The sequence below is a fragment of the Zalophus californianus genome, chromosome 3 (assembly GCF_009762305.2).
Source record: "Zalophus californianus isolate mZalCal1 chromosome 3, mZalCal1.pri.v2, whole genome shotgun sequence".
Taxonomy (NCBI): Eukaryota; Metazoa; Chordata; class Mammalia; order Carnivora; family Otariidae; genus Zalophus; species Zalophus californianus.
The window spans coordinates 146,951,662-146,962,484 of record NC_045597.1 but is presented as its reverse complement, the minus strand read 5'-3'; positions in this window follow the sequence as shown (position 1 = coordinate 146,962,484).

Sequence of the window (10,823 nt, the reverse complement as noted above, 5' to 3'; positions counted from 1 at the left end):
TAAAATAACTTTGAAGTAAATTTATTAATGTCTTTACTGATTGGTGGTGATATCATTTGAAATCAAAATTCATATTGCCAATAGCGGTTCCAGAAGTAGCCATAGAAGAGAAGAGAAGAGCTTTTATTTTCTTATTTTTTCCTACAAATAGAGGTCAAATCTATTTAATTCAGGTGGAAATATTGTTAAACAAATACAGCCACTTGATTGGGATTTTCCCTAAAAGTTATTTTTCATAAATAATAAAGTTGATATCCTGTTTCTGTCAATTAGATTCTTTTATCTTTTTCAGAAATTAGATTGGGAAAATGGGAGCCATGTAGCTTTTTTTTTCTCTGCTTGAGGCATGAACATTTGCCTCCTAACTATAAGGAAGTCATTGAACCACAAATTAAACATTTCAACATAGGCTGAACATTTCCAGACAAAATGTAGTTAATGAGAAGATCATGAAAATGACTTGGAATGGCACTCATATTTTTGATGTTTGGAGTTTGGAAATAGTTGTCTTTTCTATCCCTGCAAATCTCCAAATTACTGGACCCCTCATCAATTCTGATTGCAGGCTATATCTAGAGAAAACCCCTATTAGCACAGCTGTATTCCATCTTATCTCTAGTCTCAAATTGATTAATTCCTTCCTATCGTTCTTCTTTGCTCTCTGTCTCCTTTGTGATAAAAAAACATATGTTCTGACTTCTATTCTCTTTTGTTAGATCATCAGTTTTTTCTTAAGCATATGATCTACCTTTCAATCTACTGAGTATAAGAAATTTATCACTTTTGCCATAGCATAACAAGTGTCTTCAGATTTCCAACTTCAATATTTATATCACAGTGCACGGAGTCCTGTTTGTAAGACACAGATTTTACCTCCAATATTAGTACTTGCAATCTTAGGTTATTGTTACATGAAGGCAACACAAAAGAGATCTTAAATATGACTTAAATAAAATAGAGATTTTTCTTTTGCATAAAATCCAGAGTAGAGAAATTCAGAGATGACCCTAACATCTTTAGCATGTAGTGCTCATCTCTGTGTGTTAAGCATAAGCTCTAGGACACGTCACAGTATGTACAAAATGAGGGGGGGGAAATTATCTTATAGCTTTCTTTTAGAGACTGTGAAGAGACTTGGTGTTATTTCCAGTCATCAGCCTTTGGCCAGAACTTGGTCACATGGCCAAAACTAGCTATGAGCAATGTTTAGGCACCCTTTATAGATAGCCTGCCAACTTCCCAGTGAAAACTTGGGAAAAGACAGGTAAAATAGATGTTGATTGAACAATTGGCTATCTCTTCACATGCTGAAATAATTTATTTTGAGTCTTACTTTACAATTAATTCTTTATAAAGATGATTTTATGGCATCTTAAAATCATAAAAGAGAATTTAAATATGAATTAGAACTATTTATTATAAATACCAATTCAGAGAAAACCACTTAGAGTTGATAATTTTAAGTATTTCTTAGAGCATGCTGATAATGTTAGCCTTTTCATAATTAACACAAGTTTATATTACAAATTCTAATGGTTAAAAAACTCAGCTAACAAAGGTATTTAAAAATTTTCCTCTAGATCAAGATTCTGGCCTCTTCACAGAACTTCAATATTTTGTTTTCCCTGGACAAATAGTCACACACCTTTTATTTTTCTCAATACCTTAGTTGACAAATATTGTGACCACTTTTATTATTAGTATCCCTTTCCAATAGGCTTTTTGAAGTTAGCTAGCTCTTGACTATAAGATATGTATACCTTCTACTCTAACAATTTCTAATGTGACACCGCTTACCAGGGTCTTCTTCAGGGGTTTTTCAGAAGGTTGTGATCAAGATGTCAGCCAAAGTGTCTGTCATCTCAAGGCCTTTACAAAGAAGGATTCACAACCCAGCTAACTCACATGGTTGTTGGTAGAATTCAGTTCCTTGTGAGTAATTAAAGTCCTCAATTCCTATCTGACTGATGGCTACAGGCCTCCCAGTTTTTTCTACAATAGCTTCTCCAATATGGTAGTCTGCATCATCAAAGCATTCAAGCCAAGAAGGTAGTGAAAACAGTCTACAGACATGATGGAAGTCAATGGCTTTTGTAACCTAATCACAGGAGTGACATCCTATCACTTGTGTTGTTTTCTATTTAAAAGTGAGTCACTAGGGATGCTTTGGTGGCTCAGTCAGTTAAGCTTAGGTCTTGATCTCAGGGTCATGAGTTCAAGCCCTGTGTTGGGTTCCACTCTGGTCATGGAGCCTACTTAAAAGTAAAAAAAAATAAAAAATAAAAATAAAAGTGAGTCTCTAGGTCCAACTCATATCCAGGCAGAAGGAATTACACAGGGTGTGAATATTAGAAGGCAGGATTACTGCGGTCCATCTTAAAAGTCTGTCTACTATACAAACTATGCTTAAATCATGTGGACTGAAGAAATGTGGCCTAGTGCATCAAATCATTTGTTACAGTTAACTGTAAAATCTTTAAAATGCCTTAAGAAGTTGTATTATTCCACATGAACATTTAAGTGAAAAATATGAGCATAATGCATGTTACTTTTTCAAAGACTTTATTTATTTACTTGAGAGAGAGAGAGAGAGAGAGCATGAGCAAGGGGGAGGGGTAGAGGGAGAGGGAGAAGCATCATGGGATTCCATCCTAAAGACCCTGGGATCATGACCTGAGCCAAAGGCAAATGCTTAACCGACTGAGCCACCCAAGCATGAGAGCATAATGCATACTGAAGAAGGCTCTATATTCATTCATACTTTCTCTCCTCAAAAATAAAAAAAATAAGATAAAGGAAGTAAATTATTATCTATTTACATCGGAGACACTCAAAAAGGATTGCCTATAGTTTTAAAGTTGAGTGGTTAACAGAACAACATAGACAAGAGCATTCAAATAGCCAAACTAAAAAAATAATAAAGCAATTTTTCAATATCATTACTTGATTATAACCAAATTAATCATGACTAGCAAAAACACTAATCAAGCCATGTAAAATAAATTATATGCTTCAAAGATTTACAAATGAGTCAAGCTTAACCTAGCTTTTCTGAATTGAAATCCTCATTAAAAATTCTTTATCCCACTGGATTTAAGTAAAAGGCAAGAAGGACAATAAGTTCTTCCTTTCTCTTAGAAAGAGTTGAGGGCCAATGGAGGATGGGAGCTATAATTTATTCATTTTAACAATGTAGGCAAATTAAAGTGCTGACTCTTACTTTTGGGTAATAAACTGTTTTTTATAATTACAAATTATTTTAACAAGTGATATATTGTTTTTTAAACCTTTCTGAAAATTTGTACTTTTAAAGAGAAAAAGTAGGAAGAACTTACCCAAATATTTTTAGGTTATTGCTTAGGAGGTTATAAATTATGTTAAGAACATATAGTTTATATTATATATTGTATCTGTGTCTAAGTGTGCACATATTTGTATATACATATGAATATATATGTATATATGTATACACATACACACTCCACATTTAAAGGGATAAATATGTATTTTATAGGACAGATACGTGAAAAAGTTATAACTCAATTATGACAACAAATACGTTTACATTTTAATCCCATGTCTTTGCATTTTTCAAGTATAGATTTTCATGCTCAGGTAAACACGAAATTAATTTTGTAAACAATGATATGAAAACAAATTCATAAATTTGTGACATGCCTTTTTATTCACAAACAATAGCCAAATAAAAAAATTACCCACACTCTTGCCCCAAAACAAGAATTTACCACATGTATACGGTGATTAAACACTTGATGATTTATAACAGATTACAAGAAAAGTATTAAATTAGGGATTTAAACTGGATATTAGATAAAATTTTACATGAATTTTATGTGCTTCTTTCAATTTGGAGTGAACTAAGCAAAAACTTTATTTGTGTGTGCATGTGTGTATATTTCTTTTTTGTCATGATTGTAACTTTGACTCAGTTCTGACTCTTAGTCAATATTTAATTTTGACTATATTAAACTTGGAAAAAATATTAAGAAACACAAAGAGTGCAAAAAATAGTCTACCACATTTGAGTATTAAAAAAAGCCTAACTTCTTACTGTCACAAAACTGAAGCTACCTTTTAATGCTACTCTTACTTTATGAAAAGATTTTATTTAATGACCTTAAATTAACTAAATGACTTTTGATATTTATTTAAATAATCACATTTTATCTTTCATTTATTATAATTCATTAAATTACACTAACAGAGTTCATTTTATAGAACCAAACAAATAACACATACGTGATCTGAGGATATAACTAAAATAAAATATTTCTAGATTTAGTATTCTTATATTTTATTAATTAATTTGAAAAGCTACAATAAGACTATTCTTCAGTCTCTTCCTACCACCTCATGCTCTGTACTCCCTGCTTCATTCCAGGTTCTTTTTTTTTTTTTTTAAGATTTTATTTTTCAGTAATCTGCACCAACGTGAGACTTGAACTCACAACCCCGAAATCAAGAGTCGCATGCTTTACTGACTGAGCCAGCCAGGTGCCCCCAGATTCTTTATCATAATTTGCTTTCAGTACTTTAATTTGTCATTGTCTCTATAGGAAACAGATAGCACTCTCAAATTAGAATAATTCAAGGAAACTTTAAAAAAAAACTATTTAGAAAATTGTGGAGAGGGTATATAAGAACCACAAGTTGTTAACACTTGAGAACTGAAGATATTGGGGTGCCTGGGTGGCTCAGTTGGTTAAGCGACTGCCTTCGGCTCAGGTCATGATCCCAGAGTCCTGGGATCGAGTCCCACATCGGGCTCCCGGCTCAGCGGGGAGCCTGCTTCTCCCTCTGACCTTCTCCCCTCTCATGCTGTTTCTCTCTCTCTCTCTCAAATAAATAAATAAAATCTTTAAAAAAAAGAGAGAGAACTGAAGATATTAAAGGAAAAAGGAGTTATCAGAAACCAAAGAGGCTCACCCATTTTTAAATGACATAGCCAATCAAGAATACTGTAGGGAGAAATTCAGGGGATTAAATATCCTGATTTTACTCGCATCCCTCCCTTCAATCTCATTCTGGGGCTACTACCTATTTTTTTTTAAGATTTTATTTATTTATTTGAGAGAGAGAGCATATGAGAGGGGGGAGGGTCAGAGAGAGAAGCAGACTCCCTGCCGAGCAGGGAGCCCGATGCGGGACTCGATCCCGGGACTCCAGGATCATGACCTGAGCCGAAGGCAGTCGCTTAACCACTGAGCCACCCAGGCACCCCTGGGGCTACTACCTATTGACTGAAATCAACCACAAGCCAGGAGACAAGGAGCCAGATGATACAGTCCATAGGAAACAGTCATGAAGGCGAGAGGATGAATCTAGAGGAGTAAATAAGAGACATTTGGCAGAACATCAAATTAGATTTATAGAAATAATTGGAAGATTTGCCCCTGTGAGCAGGAGATATTTTTTAAGGGCTGGAGTGGGTGGGATCACAGGCTATCTGTGTTTATGAATTGGCCTTATCCAAAAGAAGAGTAAACTTTCTCCAGTCTTCAAGACAGGGTGAGAGAGAGGTCAGGGGCCTAGTGGCAGGAGGGGGGTCTGTCTAATGTTTAGTCAAACTGTGGGAAGGTTAAGGCCATTTTAGTCAATGGTCTCAATTTCTCCATGGTTACTTTTATTTAAGTTTAAGGAATTTGTAATTCCGGCCTATTTATTTACTTTCTGTATTCAACCAGGTATGAACAAGTCACTGGGGGTGTTTCTGATTTTTCCTGAGCAAGCTTGGCCTTGTGCTTGTGCACAATCTTCCACACCACCAGAGATAAGTGGGATTTCAGCAAGGCCTCTGGCTGCCTCTTCTGCTGGATCTCCCTGTTAAAATTCTGGTTGGTCTGCCTTTGTGATGCTTGCCCCAACCCTTACTATGACTTCAAGCTAGCCCATATTAGCCTTCTCTAATTATTTGCCAAAGAGATCTCTATTGTTTTTGACAGTGCCCTGGGCATGGATTTTTCCAGACTCCATTCCAAATAGAATTAGCCTATTTGACAGTACAGCAGGGCTGCTGATGTTTAAGTTCTGCCCTACATGTTGGGGGGATGGAATTGAGTCCCTAGCTGAAATGCCATAGCCTCTTAATCTTACCAAGATTTAGTGGGTTTTCTTGAGTAAACAGTGCTTCTCACTTTGCTAAATCTTCAAGTGGTTGTTCTGACACCTGTATTCAGTCCTATCACTGCTTTGGGGAAATAGGATTATGATTAACCAAACTGCTCATTCTGCCATTCTGGAAGTCTTATCCCCTCTACCTTCTATACTTTTTTATCCAGAATTTTCTTGCCTCTAGATACATAGGATATTCCCTATCTTTGAGGTTAGAAAGGCCATTCCTGAAAGTGCTTAAATAAAAGATCTTTCATTTTTTTCCCTTTTCACACCATTTATATCAAATAAAAAATTGTCACCAATCTTACTGCTAAACATTCTTTAATTAGGATTATAATATTGAGATTTATAATAAATGTATATTTGATCTTTTTCCAAGTTTCTGGCACAGAGCTACTAAAACACTTGAATTTCCTAAGTGATGAGAGCTATAAAAGTGTCTTTTGTTATGTTAAGGAGGTGACTTTTGTGTTAATGAGCCCCCTAAGGTTGGGAGCTGGTTGATAGAGAACTAACCAGGAATAGAGGGTTGGAATTTTCAGTACCATCCTCTGACCCCAGGGGAGGGGAGAAGGGCTGCAGATTGAATCAATCATCAATGGCCAATGACTTAATCAATTGAGCTTATGTAATAAAGCCTCCATAAAATCCCCCAAAGATGGGATTTAGACAGCTATTTTCTCTCTTCCTCTAGCTATTGATTTGTATCCTTTGAAATCCTTTGTAATAAATTGGTAATCTAGTGAATTCTGTGAGCCATTCTAGAAAATTAATCTAACCCGAGGAAAGGCACTGGGTCATGGGAACCTCTGATTTATAGCCAATTGGTCAGAAGCACAGGCAACAACCTAGCTTGAGGCTGGCATCTGATGAGGAGATCTGTCTTGCGCAACTAAGCCCTCAATCTGTGGAATCTATGCTATTTCCAGGTAGATAGTGTCAGAATTGAATTGAATTATAGGACACTAAACTGACATCCAGAGAATTGATTGCTTGGTGATGGTATGGAAGAAGCCCACCTCCACACATTAGGACAGGGTACAGAATCCAAAATAAATGTATTCCATTCCATTCCATTCCATTCCATTCCATTCCATTCCATTCCATTCCATTCCATTCCATACTGCCTTATTTTAGAAAAAAAAAAAATCTCTCCTACCTGGTCTCCCACTTGGCTACCTTAAAACCAATGTTCCTATGCTACCATCATAGAATCTGACTATAAAATCTGACCATGACATACATGTACTTGCTTAAATATTTGACAGGAATGCTAACACTTCTCCAAAATTATAATTTTCCACCTTATCTAAACCCTTCCTACCTCTGTGCTCCATCTTTACTACTCTGCACTTGTACTTTATCTTTTAGTAAATGGATATGAGTGTAGTTCCTTGGTACCTTCACATCTCAGCCACTTGGAATGTTTAAATTACAATGTATGGATTACCTTTCCCTAATATTTGTTTAATTACCATTTACTTATCCTTCAAGAGTATACAAATAGATATTCTCAGAACCCTCACCCTCAAGGCTGGGTTGGTTAACTCTTTACATCTCTCTCATAGCTCTTTGTGCCTACCTGTAATATTTTGCCATAGTCTTGAAACCATTATCTATTTCTGAGACTTCCTCATCCACTTATATATTTGCTACTCAAAGATACATAATCTTTCTTATTTTCAGTACTTAGCAGAGTGCCTGGCAAAGGGAATGGGTTTTATAAATATTTGTGAACGAAATCCAACTGGTTCTGGCTGACAAAAATGCAAATTATAGCTTATTTTTCTCTATACAAATTTGCATATATTCTTTTACATCAGTCCAATATTTTCACATCGAATTCTATGAACATAAGCCCAATGACTATGAACTTTGTTTGTAAATGGCAGGATGGACAGATGTAAAGCTCCGTGAGCCCAATTATCTTTTGCCTCTGAGGGGAAAGCAAGCTGTCAAAAAAGGGCAATGGATGCCCCACTGTTATTTTCACCGGGTTAAAGAAAATTACTAATTTCTTCATATGCAAGATCAAAACTGCACTGTGTCACCATGTCACTGTACTCATGTGCTTCTCTTGGCTTTTATGATTTTCCCCCAAAATTCATTGCCTGGAGGCACTAAGACAATGCACAGATGGTGCCTACTATGCACACTGTAACCTGATCTATGACATATGTTCCTTTTGAGGATTATTGTTATGGTCATTTTGAAGAGGACTGATGACATTCTTATGAAGACAGAGCTGCTTTTTCTTTTTAATTTATTTTTGATGTAGTGTTCCATGATTCATTGTTTGCATATAACACCCAGTGCTCCATTCAATATGTGCCCTCTTTGGGGTGCCTGGGTGGCTCAGTCATTAAGCGACTGACTTCAGCTCAGGTCATGACCCCAGGGTCTTGGGATCAAGCCCCACATCAGGCTCCCTGCTTGGCAGGAAGCCTGCTTCTCCCTCTCCCACTCCCCCTGCTTGCGTTCCCTCTCTCGCTATGTCTCTTTCTGTCAAATAAATAAATAAATAAATAAATAAATAAATAAATAAATCTTAAAAAAAATACGTGCCCTCTTTAATACCCTTCACCAAGCTAACCCATCCCCCCAGCCCCCTCCCCTCTAGAACCCTCAGTTTGTTTCTCAGAGTCTATAGTCTCTCATGGTTCGTCTCCCCCTCCAATTTCCCCCCTTCATTTCCCTTCCTAATATCTTCTTCTTCTTCTTCTTCTTTTTAACATATAATGTATTATTTGATTCAGAGGTACAGGTCTGTGATACATCAGTCTTACACAATTCACAGCGCTCACCATAGCACATACCCTCCCCAATGTCTATCACCCAGCCACCCCATCCCTCCCACCCCCCACCACTCCAGCAACCCTCAGTTTGTTTCCTGAGATTAAGAATTCCTCATATCAGTGAGGTCATATGATACATGTCTATCTCTGATGACTTATTTCGCTATACTAACAAATTAAAACTAAAAAGTTTTGGGAAATCAACGTCAACTTTATTTATGATATCATAGTGATACAACTTTTCAGTTTCTGTATCATTTTGTATTAGTGATAAAAGAAGAAATGAGCATCACTACAAGATGTACTTCAAGTCAGCTCTATATCACTTAGATTTGGAATCCGTGTTTCTGACTTCTTAAAAATCAAGAACCTGGATGAAGCATAACAGAATAGATAAAATTATCAATTAATAAAAATCTTTAAGATTAGAAAACCAGGTAAACTAATTCCACACAGAGAACATCACAGACAACATTCCTCAAATATATTTTCATTAGGAATATTTAGTTCACACTTCCCTTGATTTATTTAATCATTCAATACACACATGCTTGAGTACTCAAATATGGAACTAATATAGGCACTGAAAATATACTGATTTTTCAAAATAAAAATCTTCATAAATTTGGTAATTACCTGTATCATGGTGAGCATTTGGTAATGTATATAACTGTTGAATCATTTTGTTGTACATCAGAAACTAACATAATATTGTATAATATAATATTATATCAATTATGCTTCAATTAAAAAATTCATAAATACAAAAAGATGAAGGAAAAGTAGGCATCTTCAGAGAAAAGATATTTCTATTTGAGTGAATATAAGATAGTTTTTTAATTTACTTCAATAACTTAGAACAATATCTTGGTAAAGGGCGGATCCAGGAAAGTGAACAAGAAAATCATGCCAAATAGAACACATTACCTTTATGTATTTCAGAGACAACCAGCTTACGCAATGGAAAGCTAAGACATCTGAGACCATAAAGTGAAAATTTGAGACAGAATTGTCAGTAAATAGGAGTAAAAAATTAGAAGAATGGGAAAATTAGAGATACATTAGGTGTTTTCAGTTTCCATTTGCAATTGATACATTTTCAATTTTTTTAGAGTATGTTTATTCAATTAAAGAGATTTATAGTATTTTATATTCGAGTGCAAGGAAGGGTGTGGATATTTCCCCATCGCATGAATTCTAGCGGGCACCAGTTAGAAGGGACCAGTAAGAGAAAAAAGTTTTTTCAGAATCCTCTTCCTTATCTAGCCCATATTAGCTGATCAGTGGAACATTCTAAACACCAGATTCTACACACTTTGTTTTTCTTTTAAAGACCTACTACATTGTTGCAGTAGGCAAAGGCGTAAATAATAATACAAAATTGCCATTTTCCCCAAATTCCCACATTTTGTCTGGAAGCAGGTCATTTTCTTGGTTTGTATGTTCAACATGATGATGGGGACACCTCTGATGGCTAGTATTATAGGACTCCTCTTAGTTCATAAAGTGATCATTACTTGGCAAATCTCTTCATTTCCTTTTTCAAGGGAGAAAACAGTGTTGACTCTGAATATGACATGTCATTTTAACAAGCAGGATGTTCAGACTGACAGAACATGTGAGAGATGAAGAAAATCAGCTAAGATACTAATGGAATTAATACGGGAGCCCAGCAAGACAGCATGCTATACAATCAATATACAAAATCAAGAGTGGTCCATTCATCAGAAATGACATAGCTTGTCTCTCGGGTAAATATTTTGTTCATAGACAGCAGAAAACAATACTGCACCAGGAAAAAAGTTACTAAGTTATACACAAAATCTGTATGAAGGAAGTGGTGACAGTTCTTTTAAGAAAAAAAAAGCAAGCTCTAAAAATATGCCCAGAAAT